The sequence below is a fragment of the Saccopteryx leptura genome, chromosome 12 (genome assembly GCF_036850995.1).
Source record: "Saccopteryx leptura isolate mSacLep1 chromosome 12, mSacLep1_pri_phased_curated, whole genome shotgun sequence".
Classification (NCBI taxonomy): Eukaryota; Metazoa; Chordata; class Mammalia; order Chiroptera; family Emballonuridae; genus Saccopteryx; species Saccopteryx leptura.
Window position 1 is genome coordinate 11888752 of NC_089514.1, and position 15673 is coordinate 11904424.

Sequence of the window (15673 nt, forward strand, 5' to 3'; positions counted from 1 at the left end):
CTAAATTAGAACAGTCTGAGCAGCGAACGGGGCACGGAAGAAGGGTGTAGTATTTCAGCTCCGAGTTCTACAGACAAAACAAGAGGTAGGGTGTCCAGCTCCAGGGGAACCCCCAGCCTCTCTTCTCCCCGCCAGCTCCCGACAGCTCCCCACAACCCACACAGACAGCGTTCCTTAACCCAAACCAAATCATCACAGTTGCTATTCTTTCAAATAAAACATCTTCAGTGTTCACTCTGTGCGTGCACAAGCCTAAAGCCTTCCTTGCTCTTCAAAGAGCCCCATCTGATTGATGGTCTCTCTCTGGGACCCTAGTTTGGGTCCCAGCTTCCTTCATTGATGGAAGTGAGGGAATCATTAGGTGCTGGGAAGAACTGATCTGTTGGTAAAGTTTAAGGTAGTGAATGCCTAGACAGTCAAGTCAATGCCCTTGCAACTAGAAAGTAAGAACTTGAATAGATGGCTGGACCACGGCATGGATGGGTGGTACGTGAATAGCATCCCATCCTCTTCTGAAATATGGCTCCATATTCCAGCCCCTCCACGCAGTGTTGTGGAGAGTTCAAAAGATCGATCGTTGCCTTGTGTAGTTTCTATTCCTGGCAGTCACTCTCACCCCAGCTAGGTTCAGAAGTGTATTCTCCCATTTCATCCTCTTGTTACCTTCAGTTTCATCCTCTTGTTCCCAGCCATTCTTTTCTTTTGAACTATTGAGCTCAATGGCTTACATTGTGCCAGACAATATTTAGATTGTGTTGTGTGCACTTCTTGAATTTCAGCTCATGGGTATGTGAGGAACAAGACTTTTCTTCCCATTTTTCAGATAAAGATATTGAGGCACACCGAGAGGTGAAGCCATTTGCTCGAGGACATGTAGCCGGTTTAAGGGGCTGAGTCAGGACTAGAACCCAGAACACGTGCGTCCAGCACCCAGGCTCCTGAACACCACCAAGTCCTGGTGCCTCAGTAGGCCAGTGCTGCCACATCCGCCATCTTGTCCTGCCAAGTTCTTTATCTGATGTATTAGCCACGTTGTCCCCTCCTCACCGTGCTTGCCCCACAATAACTCCGCCCCTTCATATCTCTCCAGGATCCCTACACACACCTGCACAACAGTCTTCCCAGTCTAGTCACCGCTCCACGTGCTCAGAAAATCCATCGGCTCATCCATTTCCCCAGGCGCCCCGCCCCTCCACGAACCCCGCGAAGCCTCTTCTCTGACAGACTCAGCCTCGCATCTCAGCAGCTTGCTGGGTCTGGTAGCAGGTTCCAGCATCGTTTCAACCTGTCTACATTTTCACCAACATTCACACCCTGATTAAAATGCCCTCATCTCCAAAAAGACTTCCCCTAACTCCCCACGGGAGACAAACTCTCTCCTCTGAAGTCCTGTAGCATTTCCCCATGTTTTTCTTATTGTCCGTATCACTTTCTAGCCCACACGAGAGTGATTTATAACAGGGCTGCTCCCCCTGCCTTCTTTTTTTTTTTTTAATATTTTATTTTTATTGATTTTTTAGAGAGAGAGGAATGAGAGAGAGAAAGAGAGAGAGAGAGAAAAGGGGGAGGAGCAGGAAGCATCAACTCTCATATGTGCCTTGACCAGGCAAGCCCAAGGTTTCGAACCGGCGACCTCAGTGTTCCAGGTCGACGCTTTATCCCACTGCGCCACCACAGGTCAGGCCTCCCCCTGCCTTCTTGAAGACTCACTGTGACAGGCCCTATGTCTGATTTACTTCTGTTTCACCTACAAGAGTCTCTAATAAAGTCCCTTGCCATGGTAGGTGCTGGAGAGTACTGTGCCATAGAGCAGTGGTCCCCAACCTTTTTTGGGCCACGGACCAGTTTAATGTCAGAAAATATTTTCACGGACCGGCCTTTAGGGTGGGACGGATAAATGCACAAAATAAGATTACGCGACCGGCGTAAAAACTGTGGTATTATAAAATATAATTGTCGAACTTACGAGACAAGCATCAAGAGTGAGTCTTAGACGGATGTAACAGAGGGAATCTGGTCATTTTTAAAAAATAAAACATCGTTCAGACTTAAAGATAAATAAAACGGAAATAATGTAAGTTATTTATTCTTTCTCTGCGGACCAGTACCGGTCTGCGGCCCGGGGGTTGGGGACCACTGCCACAGAGGAAGCCAGAGTTGTGAAGAAAGGTGTGGAAAGGGGTGGGATCTCTTGGTCCATCCTATGATCACCCGTCACCTGCTTTAGCTTCCAAGGACCTGGAGTTCAGGGGTCTGCCCTTCTGACGGGTTCCACCAGACTCCTCAGCTCCCCTTCCCATTGCCCCATCCTACAGGACATCTGCCACTCACAGGGACTGAGTGAGGGCATGGCATACCTCAGAAAGGCTTCTAATCCTTAGCCTAAAGGCAAAAATGACACAGAGGAGGAGGAATAAGGGTCTCTTATTCCCAAAGCTTCACTGTTAGCAAATCAAGACACCTTTTGATGTTGAACCACTCCGTGTAAGAACAGATTCCGTGGTGTGAACTAGGCTAATTATATCGTTTCGTGGTTTTTAGAATCTGATAACATAATTCTTTGAATGGAAAGTGGGCCAAAGGGTCTCCTTTTCCTTTTGGTATATGGGTGGTTGAATACAAGGAGCTTTGATAGTTTGTCAGTGCCTTTATTGTAATAAGTAATTTTTAAAATTTCTGTTGGTGACAGTGACTTCTTTTTCAGATATCTGCTTAATAGAAATGACTCAAACACGAGACACATTCAGACTCGTGAAAGGACTACACACTGTTCACTTAAGATGCCTCTATTGGGGGAACCAGGAGTGTTGCGTTGAGGGAACATTAGTGTGAGTCGTGCGGCTGACCCCAGATCACCCTCTTATCAAAGGGAAAATGGGGACAAATGTCTCTTGGTGGAAACTTCCCTCTGCGATAACTGCAGCACACAGAGCTCTCCTTCAGCCAGCCTTCTCAAGGACAGTGCCTTGGCTTCTTCTATGTCCCCCACAATAACTAAGGCATCTTTTTATGTATGTGGACATTTCGTACTTTTTTTTGCTGACAGTTGTTTTTCTAACAGAATTGTCTATCTGACCTTTTTTTTTTTTTTTTTTTAAATCTATACCTTCATTAGATGAAGCACATTTCCCTACATGCTCTGTTTAAATCAGGGATTCTCAGCATCGGAACTATTGACATTTGGGGCCAGATAATTCTTTGCTGTGGGAGGCTGTGCGCTGTAGGATGCGCAGCGGTATCCCTTGCCCGTGCTCACCAGATGCCAGTAAAGCCCCCCGACTATGGTGACCCAAAGTCTCCCCCACCATTGCCAAATCCCTCTTCTGAGGCAGACTTGCCCGCAGCGGAGCATACCTGGGTTAGGCGGATGGCACACGTGCTTATAGCATGCTTCCTGGGTGCAAGGTATTGTACGAAGCACTTGACATATTTTGACTCATTTAAGATTTATAATCCTATGAGGTAGGTACTGTTATAATTCTCCGTACTTTATAGATGAGGAAATGGGAACTGGGGGTTTAAGTGACATGCCCAAGGTCACAGAGCTAGTACGTGGTAGGACTGGGATTAGCACCCAGACACAACTAACCAGGTCTATGCCTCTCTGCCTCCCCCAAGAACAAGTTTCTTTAATTCTTTTTTTTACTGTGATAAAATACACATAACATAACATCCACCATTTTGACCATTTTAAAGTGTACAATTCAGTGGCACTAGATATATTTACAATGCTCTGCTACCATTACCAAGATCTAGTTCTAGAACATTCCCACCACCCAAAATGAAACCCGATACCCACGATGGTGTCACACACCGTTTGCCTCTCCCTCTAGCCCCTGGCCACCTCCAATCGGATTTTTATCTCTGGCTTTGCCTATTCAGAATAAGTCAAACTAAATGGAATCATACAACATATGGCCTTTTGTGTTGGGCTCCCTTCCCTTAGCATGTTTTCAAGGCTCATCCATGCTGTGGAATGTATCAGTGTCTCACGGCGTGTCATTGCTGGATGACGGTCCCCTGTACGGATAGAACACATTGTGCCCGCCATTCACCAGCTGATGGGCACTCAGACTGTTTTCACCTTTTGGCCTGTGCAAGTAGTGCTGCTAAGAACATTCTTGAACAAGTTTTTGTTTGAACACCTGTTCTCTGTTCTTTGGGGTGTACACTAAATCTACGCTTTTAACAATATTCTAAACTGCCTCTCATCCAAAGAGTGTTCACATTAAAAAATATCCAGGGGTTAGATGTCAGAATCATTCTCTTCCCCACTGTCAACCGGTTCCCGACTCACAGGGCTGGCGTTCCCTGGTCTGGCTTTTAAGGAGGAGACTTTTGTTCACCTTGGGGCCTCTTCCAAAGCTGGCACTACTGAAGCTACTTTTGGAAGTGAGTTATAAATAAATGGTGACATCAACTCACCACTTCCCTTGTCCTTATTTATAAATAAGTTTTGGGATTCTATTTTCTATGGCCTCTCACTGCTCTTCCTCTGATTCGGATCCTGAATCCAAGAAGGAATCAGGCAACAGGAAGGCAGTGCAAGGAAGGCGGTCAGCTGAAGACAAGGAGGCAAGAGCAGGCCAGCGGGCCGGGTGACATGGGACACCAAAGCCTGATGGGGCGACCGCACGCATGTGAGGTGCCCCGGAGAGAGAGACAGTGGGAGAAAGAGGAATACCTTCCCTCTGTGCTGACATTAGCAAGCTAGCATCACAAGCCAAGAGGGGGCCTCAGAAGTTCGTCTAACCAACGGCCCCTTCTCCACCTGGCTCAGGCAGGCCCACCCCTTCAGATCATGACACTCGGCCTTATTAGCACCAATTTCCAGAAAGCCGATGGACCATCAATCTGCAGTTGGTCTGCAGACTTCAAGTCAATTCCAGTTCTGCGTTTTTATGGAGGACTCACTGAAAATGTCATCATCCATCCCTAGATGTGTCTCCCCACTGTTCCTACCCCAGTCCCTGGGCTCCTGCGGCCCCTCTCACTTCTCTGTCTCTTGAGTCTGAGGTCCCCTTAGGTGCTGAAGGCCCAAGCAAGGCCTCCGGCTACAAACCCTGTCCTGCAGCTGCAGGCATTTGCCGGGGTATGGAACGAGAGTCAACATTACAGGTGCTGGCGAGGGGGTCACGCGGGGAGCTCTCTAGTATACTGCTGGCATTTGTATGAAGAGGCTCCTGTCTGGGAAAAGAAGTTGGCAATGCGTCAAATGCCTCTTGTGAATGATCCAATGATTCTATTTCTAGGATTTTCTTAAGAAGGTCTTCAGACAAAGTTAGATGGATAGATAAATAGTAGACAGATAGATAGATATTCATCATACCAATAACAAGAAATGAGAAAAGGTATAAGCATCCAAGGTAAGAAACATGCCAAATAAATTATGGTATAAACATATAATGGAATGTTATGGAGACACTAACAAAAATGAATCAAGTCACTTTTAATGATGAAGGGATATGCCTCTGATATAATGTTAGGTGAGAAGTAGGTTCCTTAACTATCTGTAGTGTGATTCTCAGTTTTATAAGTAGATATATGCAGAGAATATCAGGAAAAACAAAAACAAAAACAAAAATAGCAGAACAGAATATCTCTGACACACCAAACTGTTGGAAATAAGCCATCAGTTGTTTCTGGGTGGAGAAATTTTAACTGACATTTATTTTCTTCTTTCTTTTCTGTATTTTCCGAGCTTCCTACATTATAAAACTTTTGTTAGATTTAGCGTGTACAAATGATTCTTAACATCATAGGTAACCTTTGAACAGGTCTAACTCCACCTGCTCTTTTTACAGGTGAAGAGACCGGGGGTCAGCGAAGTTCAATGATTTGCACCTGTCCCCAACTCCCCAGCAGAGGGATACTTTCAACTAGATCTAGAACCAGATTCAGACTCCAGGTTCTCTTGTCTGCAACCCTCTAAAACTAGTCTTCGCACGCTTGGGCCAGCCTCAGGATCCCCAGGATAAAACACAGACGGCTGGACCACAGTGCCAGGGCCTCTGGCTCAGTCAGTGTGAGATCGAGCCCAAGAATCTGGATGCTGACGAGTTTTAGGTGACACTGATGTTGCTGGTTCAGGAACTGCACTTTGAGGGCCCCTGTTTTGTGCTTTTCACTAAACCTGTGCATCTCGACCGTGAGAGCCTTAGAATCACCCGGGAAACAAACAAACAAGCAAATAAACAAACACGCAAACACGCACCATGCTCAAAGCACCATCCACCGCAGACCAGTTAAATTCAAATTTCTGGAGATGGGCCTCGGACTTTAAAACCATCCTGCAGGGGATTCTGCTGTGCTCCCAGCACTAGGAGCCCCAACACTAAGCTCCAGGGCTTCGATTCTGGGGGGATTGTTAGAGAACATGGAAGTGTGAACGTGATCAATGCTATTGAATACCCTGGAAGCCCAAACAAAGGGATCAATATCCTTTCAAACACAAAATGTGATCACGCTTCTATTCATGCCCACTACACCGCCCCTTCCCATCAGGCCAATGAAAACTGAAGTCTTCAGCTGGGTCTTCAGCTGAAGGCAAAAATCCACACCATGTCCCACATGTCCAGCCTTTGCCACCTTTCCAGCCTCATCTCCCATCCCTTCCTTCTTGTCATCTTGAGAATGTATAACCATAACCTAGCAGGACGATCTTCAAATTACTGTCTTATGAACCCCACTAGACTGCCAGATTTATGAGATCGGACACTGTGTGTCAGAATTAAGAGCCCAGTGTCTCACCTTACACCCGGCACAAAGCAGGTGTTTATTAGATTTCTCTGAATGAATGACTGTCCATCGCTATAAAATACCTTGAGGTCAAAGAAGCACTATAGAGCTTATCATCATCACTAGCTATTAGCTAATCAATGGACTCTTGTGAGTCTCTGATATAAAACCCAGGCGCCATGCCTTTTGGGGGTTCCCTTGACCGAGTGATCACATTTCTGGTATCACAAGAGGAGGGCATTGGAAACAAGGGGACCCTGACCCAGGTGCAGGCCTTTAAGAACACGGCCAGGTCTGGCACTAGAATAATATTAAAAGTAGCATTTCATATTTGTAGAGTATATGATATATCCTTCCTTTATGGTTACAGAGCAGGAAGCTGGGTCCTACCAGACTCACCGCCTGGTTGTCTTTCCATGAAAATCTTTGACCCCCACTTGTAGCAAAGGCAGTGTCGGCCACTAAGCCACTGACACAAGGACTCATCCCACCCCCCTTCCTAGGGGACAGTTTACAAACTTTTAAAATGGGACCCTCCCTACAGTTCTTCTATTGACTCTATCTCCAGTGACTAGCATGAGATCAAGATTAGCTTGGCACTCAGGAAAGTTTTGCTGCACGAAAAATAAACATACCCAGTTTATAGCAACCTTTCTATTTTCCTTGCCTTCTAATTTTAAAAACAGTCAGTGTGGTCATGTTTTTCTCCCTTTGTCCTCGCGGCGCATCCCACACACACGTCTGGGGTTCTGGGGTTGTGACGACTCTGGGCTGCATGTTATTTCCCCAAAGCCACAGAACATTAAATCCTGCGCGGAGACAGAGAAGGCTGCAGGCGTTCATTCAGCTCAGAACAGTGGGGAAAACCTGTTTTTCACTTTAATTTTCACTCTCCGTGGGTCACCCTTCAATACTTTGTATTTTTCTGAAGCTGGAAACGGGGAGAGACAGTCAGACAGACTCCCGCATGCGCCGGACCGGGATCCACCCGGCACGCCCACCAGGGGCGATGCTCTGCCCCTCCGGGGCGTCACTCTGTTGCGACCAGAGCCACTCTAGCGCCTGGGGCAGTGGCCAAGGAGCCATCCCCAGCGCCCGGGCCATCTTTGCTCCAATGGAGCCTCGGCTGTGGGAGGGGAAGAGAGAGACAGAGAGGAAGGAGAGGGGGAGGAGTGGAGAAGCAGATGGGCGCTTCTCCTGTGTGCCCTGGCCGGGAATCGAACCTGGGACCTCTTGCACGCCAGGCCGACGCTCTACCACTAAGCCAACCGGCCAGGGCCTCCTTCAATACTTTGAATGGCTGGATATGGGTGTACCAAGTGCATACTTACTACTCGTTTCAGTACACATCTGGAGAGGGGGCAGGGAGATTGACACTACGTTCTTGTTGTGGTAGCGTAGACCCGGCCCTCTCTCTTCCTGTGGGCGAGTGAAAAATCTATAAAGAGCAAGTGAAATAAGTCCAAATTGCTGACTGATAATCAAGGGGATAGTTTTCTTATCAACTCCACTAAGCTCAGGCTGTTTGCTGCTACGTATTCTGAACACTTCCTTATACTGCCAGATAAATTCTCCCGGCTCCTCTTAGAGATGGCCTCGCTAGTGTCTGCTGTAGTCTTTGCTTGTGGGTTGGAGTCCGGAAAGAAGAGGAAGACAGCAAAGAGATATGACCGAACTGCAAACTCATTCCCAGGACTGTTGAAATAAGAGAGACCAGGGTAGAACCTTGCCGTCTTTCCTACCAAGGTGCTAAGTAAGGCTGAATAATCCTGGCTTGCCGTGGCGTCCCTCAAAGCATCAGGTATCAAACTCCTGGTGACCTCCAAGCTTGCTGCATTCCAGTCAGAGGCAGAGAGACCTTTGTCTCTGATGGCACAACATACTCAGCTGTCCCTCCAATTTTTCTCCGGGGACAGATGGCCACACTAAATTCAGAGACACAAAAGGGCCCAAGTACTGGACTCGCTGCCTCTCTTACAATTCTTTTCCATTCATCCCCAACTCTCAGCGTTCATACCAAACTGACGGGCCTGTGTGGGCTCTAAAACGGACCAACTGACCTTATTTAGAAGCAAATAATCTGATGCTTCTCGGGTTGATTGCTTGTACAATGTTATAATTGTGGTCCTTCCCACATCCTTTCTCCAGCTGTTGTATTGAGACTGACGTCAACACTTTCAGCTAACTGCTGGTGTTTCTCAGACTGCTTAGACATGAAAACAAAAGAGCCTCCACTTCAAAGGAAAGGACGTTGTCGATTGCATGAAGCATCTCACATACTTCGACACGCAGGTAGGTTTTTGTTGTTGTTGTTCTGTTTTTGTGTGGAGAAAAACAATTTTACATCCATTGTTTCTAGTGAAACAATCCATCTCCTTAAGTAAGAACTTGACACCTCTTCGTCACATTTCTCAAAGGTTGAGTTTAAGAAAGTATGGCAGGGTTAGTTTTGAGATGCTAAACTATTTGTTGATCTCAGAATCGCTTCACAGTGCTTTAGGTAAACCTCGGTAAAACTAAGACCCAAGTAAACAATTGATATGACAGTTTCCAGCTGCCATTGTCCCGCCTGCCCGGTGCCCTTCTCTTCTCAGAATCCATATTGATCTCCGTTTCTTCATATTTTCCTTACTGTCACCTGCTTCCCCACCTCTGGCCAAAGAACTGGGTGCCCAAAATGATCGACTTACGGGATTTATTACCAGAGTCAACAATGGTGAATTTCTGCTTGAAGGCAGCCAACTGTGTCGTAGAACCCCGTGTATCTCTCTTGCCCCTCCCCCCTCCGCCGCTCACTCAGTTGGGAAATCTCTGCCAGAGGCTCTAAGATGCTGACTCATATTTTATTTGCACACAGCGGTGCAGCGATTTGCAAAGCAGAATGTCCCAGCCAGAGCCTCGAGCCGCCATTCCCCAGGTTCTTCGGTCAGAGTTGGAGTAAGGTACACCTTCATTGAAAGGAAAAAGTCCAAATAACCAGTTGTTTTTCTGTGTGCAAACCATCCCGCATTGCTGTGCCTGTGTCTGCCCCCACAGCACACATTTCTTTTTCAATAACTAAATTTAAAATAATTAAACTGAAAAACTTTTGAGTTATTTTAAATGAAAGCTCCTCTAGCCTTAATCATTATTGAACTATTACAAAATCTAGAACCCGGGGACCATTCTTTGAACACGTGTTACTCTTTGGTGAAGCCATGCCCCAGCACACATGCTCCCCCAAACTTTGAACTTACCACACGTATGAGGGTCACGTCAACAACAAAATGGAAAAAAATAACCCTCACAATTATTGCGCCCATGTTGTGCCTGGCATGTTAACCACTGTCCCATTGACTCCGCACAACAGCCCTGTGACGTAGACATTACCACCCCCGCTCTGGCATGTTAACCACTGTCCCATTGACTCTGCACAACAGCCCTGTGACATGGACATTACCACCCCCGCTCTGGCATGTTAACCACTGTCCCATTGACTCTGCACAACAGCCCTGTGACATGGTCATTACCACCCCCGCTCTGGCATGTTAACCACTGTCCCATTGACTCTGCACAACAGCCCTGTGACATGGTCATTACCACCCCCGCTCTGGCATGTTAACCACTGTCCCATTGACTCTGCACAACAGCCCTGTGACGTAGACATTACCACCCCCGCTCTGGCATGTTAACCAGTGTCCCATTGACTCTGCACAACAGCCCTGTGACGTAGACATTACCACCCCCGCTTCACGTTCAAGCAGACTGAAGGGAGGACAGCTCTCACCACGCAAGCTTGTACAACTACTAACCAGTTGGACTGGAACACGGGATCGGCTGCTTCCACAGGTCATACTCCTACACTGCACGTGACTCTGCCTCCACATACTGTACTTGTCACCCAGGAAGGTGTAAGATCCCGAAAAAAGATCTTTCATTCCCATGTCCTAATCTCTGTGGCACCAAGCACCAACAAGAGCACTCAAAAGTTTATAAATAAATGAATGTGTCTGGTCTGGCCCAATCTCCCCATTCTACAAAGAGCAGACTAGGAAGTTACTCGCCTGGGTTCTCACAGCCAGTCAGGTGGAGAGCCAGGACAGAGACCAGGTTCTTGGACTACAAAGTCGGAGCTATTTCCACCTGGCAGCAGGACTAAGCAAGTTAAACACACACACACACACACACACACACACACACACACACACACACACCCTTTAAAAAGTATCTGAAACACAAGCAGGAAATGGCCAGATAGTGTACATTGTTAAAAGCATCCCAGAAAGTAATTTGGCCACATGTACCAAGAGTTGCAAAATATGTAGTAATAACCCTTAAGATCCCATAATTTAATTTCTAAGAATCTATCCTAAAAAAAATGATCCTAAATATAGAAAGGCATTCATAGTGGTATTTCTAACATTGAAAATGAAATATATTGTGCGTGTCTCAGCATCAGGAAAGAGAGAAATGAGTATAACATTCATGCAACAATCAAAAGCGATGTTTATGAAGCCTGTACAGTTATATGGCTGCGATTTGCTACATGGAAAAAGCAATAGGCAAAGCTATAAATGTACTATGCTTACAAATAAATGGAAAAATCCCAACAGACAGGACATCACTGTTAAAAAAACAACATCAGACAAGTGTCTATATGTTCTTTATCTTTCAAAATTTCTTTAATTATATTACCTTTATAATTAGAGTGAGGGAAAATGAAGGAAAATTTTGCCACAGAGAAAGATTTTTTTTTCTTGGTTTGCATCAGTTTTGTTTTGTACTAAGAAGTTTTTAACAGTAGAGGAAAAATTAGGCAAGTTTTAAACATAACTAGAAACTGTGGCTAAATCTAAAGTGTATGTATTGGAGTCTTGTATAGTTTGGATCTCACGGCTATATTTAAAGCAATTCTCAGATATGCAGAACAAGTGATTAAGTAACATTATTGGAAATGAAAACTCTTAATCTCATAGGTATTAAGGAAGGATTTACTTTCTGAGGGACCTAAAACATAACATTTTATGGCCTTTACTGATATAAATTAAAATCTTTCCAAAACGCTATACAGAATGCTACTATTTCATGCAAAACCACGATTTAGGTTAAATCTCTTGAAGAGAAAGCCAGGAGAAAGAAAAGCTTAAAAGTAAAAATACTATTTCTATCACATACATTACTGCTTGTAAGAGTCAGGAGATAAGAGAATAAAGATCATGTTCCAATAAAATAAATTTTTCTCTAAATAAATTTATTTAAACCCAGAAAATTACATCTTAACATATATAAGAAAGCTCTGAGAATTGAGATTTTGTAATAGTTCAATAATTAAGGCTAGAGGAGCTTTCATTTAAAATAACTCAAAAGTTTTTAAGTTTAATTATTTTAACTTTAGTTATTTAATACGAAAAAGGAAAGATGATTAAGAAAAACGTTTTTGAGCCACAACGTAAGGTTTCTGGCCATGTCCCGAAGAATTGTGCATGCAGCTGACACTGTAACTGGCCATGTGCTCTTATAGTGGGAAATGCCACGTGCTTATCAAACCCTGTGGTCACAGAAATGGCAATGAAACTTTAAAAATGGTGAGAGGTTTTTGTTTGCTAAGAATTCCTCGTTAAGAGTCAAGATTGGAGCTAAGGCGTCTGGGCGCAAATTCCTGCTCCAACCCTTCCCAGCTGAGCGACCTCAGGCCAAGCTCCATAACCCCCTCTGCCTCGTTGCCTCAGACAGGAAATGTGGATAGTAACAGGAGGCACCACTAGATAATTAAACCTGCAATTGAAGTTGTAAATTGTAAATTGTTCCGATCCATACTGGCATCATTTTATATGTATGTATGCATATATAATTTAATGAATAAATTAACTTTAATCATAATACAGGTGATACTTTTAGAGGAAGGTGTAATCTTAGGAAGGTGTTGACAGTCGAGTTTCACTGAGACTACTTTTTATGTGATATGGGAAAAAATTCTTTTCTGATCTGTCACAATGAACAAACGGACAGTCATTTAAGTTTCATTGGAGAGCTAAATAAGCTGGCAGTAGTTTAACCACCAATGACAGGTCTTCCGAGGCACAGGGAGGAGCAGTATGAGGTTACACTGAATATGCGCTAATACTGCAAAAGCAGGCTTGTCTCCTGAAATGGTTTGATGGTATCAGAAGGAAAATAGATAAGAGGGCTGTATTTGAGGGTCTGAGTTTATAAAAAAACTAACAGAATGAAGTAGGTAGGTCTTGGGTGGAAATGTGGCTGGTAGCTTTTATCCTGGGCTATGCTGGTATACAGTATTGCCCCCAGGAAGGAGCCTTCCAGACCTCTGGGAGAGTGAGAACAGAGCCAGGCAGCCTATGGACATCTGAATGTGCTCAGAACCTCCGCTTGGACCTTGCTCACCTTGGGCAAGAGACTGGGAGTCGGCAGGAGACGAGCTCCTTGCTCCCACGATACAGCAGGCATTTTTGGAGAGTTGTGGGGTAGATGACACTTCCCTCCCTCCCTCCCTCCCTCCCTCCCTCCCTCCCTCCCTCCTTCCTTCCTTCTTTCCTTCCTTCCTTCCTTCCTTCCTTCCTTCCTTCCTTCCTTCCTTCCTTCCTTCCTTCCTTCCTTCCTTTCACAGAGACAGAGAGAGGGACAGATAGGGACAGACAGACAGGAAGGGAGAAAGATGAGAAGCATCAATTCCTGGCTGCAGCACTCTAGTTGTTCATTGATTGCTTTCTCATACATGCCTTAACTGGGGGGCTCCAGCAGACCGAGTGACCCCTTGCTCAAGCCAGCGACTGTGGGCTCAAGCAGGCGAAACTTGCTCAAAGCAGATGAGCCCACGCTCAAGCTGGTGACCTTGGGGTTTCGAACTTGGGTCCTCTGCATCCCAGTTAGATGCTCTATCCACTGCGCCACCACCTGGTCAGGCCAGATGACACATTTCTAAAAACAAACCATCAGCTGCTTTCAGCCATCACCCGGCCATCCTTGGTATACTATGAGTAACCATTTCCCAATGTTTCTCAGGCTACTCATAGCACGCACGTGTATTTTGTGCTGACTCACTTCTATATGACCACCCGCTCACGTTTCAAACTGATGTTCCTTAAACTGTCAGTTATCCCCAGTTGTGCAATAACTTTGAAAAATTCTCTAGGCCCTAGCCAGTTAGCTCAGTAGGTTAGAGCATCATCCTGAAACACCAAGGTTGCGGGTTCGATCCTGGTCAGGGCATATATAGGAAGTGACCAATGAACACACAACTAAGTGGAACAAATGAATGCATCTCTCTCTCTCTCTCTCTCTCTCTCTTTCTCTCTTCTCTCTCTCTCTCTCCTCTCTCTCCCTTTCTCTCTCTCTCTCTAAAATAAAGCAATAAGAAAGTAAAATTCTCTATATCCCTTTCTTGGAGAATTACCATTTACAATACTGTTTAGAAGCATCAGCATTTCCCAGACTTAATTGTAACTATGGAAGGCCAATGAGTAGTTATTAGAACTAGTGTTTGGGAAACTAATACTTGACACTTAACCTTAAGATTGTTCTAAGAATTAAAACAGAAAATCCACACAATTTACGGTGCCAAAAACACAACAAGGGCCCATGGGTGTTATCTACAATGATTATTAATAACAACTTTCTCTTTAAATAAGCTTAGCTATGGTCCTGCTGTGTCCTGAGTGATGTGCCCATCACAGGTCTGGTACCGGTTGTGCCCACCTGCCCTGAGTGACGTTGTGGGGAGTGGAGGTGGTTGTGTTGTGTTCTTCTTCTCCCACATGGTGAGCCATTCAGGGCCAGCAGAAGAGACAACAGGAGGCAAGGAAGCCCAGGATGATGGCTACAGCTGATGGCCTAATGTGCATGTCAGGACCTGGCTTCCATCCAGCAGGGCAGGAAGCATGACCCCAGGGCACCCACCCCCAGGTGTGCACACCAGCAGAACCTGGACACAGTATGCTGTCCCTCTGTTGCTATGATGTGTCCCTGGACAGAGCCCAGAGTGTCATCTGAATCCCAGCATTCCACATCTTGACCTCTTAGCTCCCTGGTGCCGGTTAGTCTGAAAGTCCCAAGATCTCTGGGCCCTGACACAGGTCCTGGCTTCCACCCACCTTGTTTTCCAAAAACCCGATGGATAAGAAACAGTCTCTTAGCTCCAAATGACATGTCTTAAACAGTATAAATCCACAAAAAAAAATTCCCACTGCTAGAGGCCCTGAGTCCCTCTAGAAAATGGCTGCATTCTGGCAAAAAGCCCAAAAACCTACGGCCAAGATCCTAAGGAGAAAGACTACGTCTGTGGGGCGGGTGGCAACTGAGGGGTGTGTCACTGGTTTGGGCTTGCTTGCCTGGTCGCCGGCAGTGCTACACGTGTGGTAGATTTCGTGCAGAACACATCTGTGTTTTAGTTTCTCTGCACAAATAAAACACATGTGAAACAATGGGGATTTTCTCCATTATGAGAAAAAGTGCTCCATGTGCAGTGTTAAAATGGGTTAAACGAGTAGGACTCTATAGACACAAATGTGTAGTAGCATATATATATGAAAAACAAGGTATTTCTAGGATATAGGACAATAAAAATATATAATTATAGTATATTAAATGTATGTTTCAGACACTATTCCAGACATTCTATATTCTCTCTCTCCCATCCATCCATCCTCTTATTCATCCATCCATCCATCCATCCATCCATCCATCCATCCATCCATCCATCCATCCATCCATTTATCCATCAACCCACCCACCCAACCAATCAACCTGCAAGTTAATCAAACAACCAACATTAAGCGAACACCTCCTAAGTACTAGTCACTGTGTTAGGCTCTGGGCATCTCAAGTCAAATACGATCCCGTCTCTATTCTCAGTTAATTTAAGGTGGTTCACGGACTAGGCCAAGTGTTTCTACCTGGGAAGGGTGGCAGAAGAAGGGCCGTGCCGTTCATCGCTGCTGTG

At 45.4% G+C, this 15673-nt stretch overlaps 1 protein-coding gene across 2 annotated transcripts in view; it reads right to left on the reverse strand.

Moving 5' to 3' along the window:
* Window positions 1–15673, reverse strand: part of CHN2 (chimerin 2) — a 236342-nt gene that overhangs the window by 28096 nt on the left and 192573 nt on the right. The gene's annotated exons all lie outside the window — the stretch shown is intronic.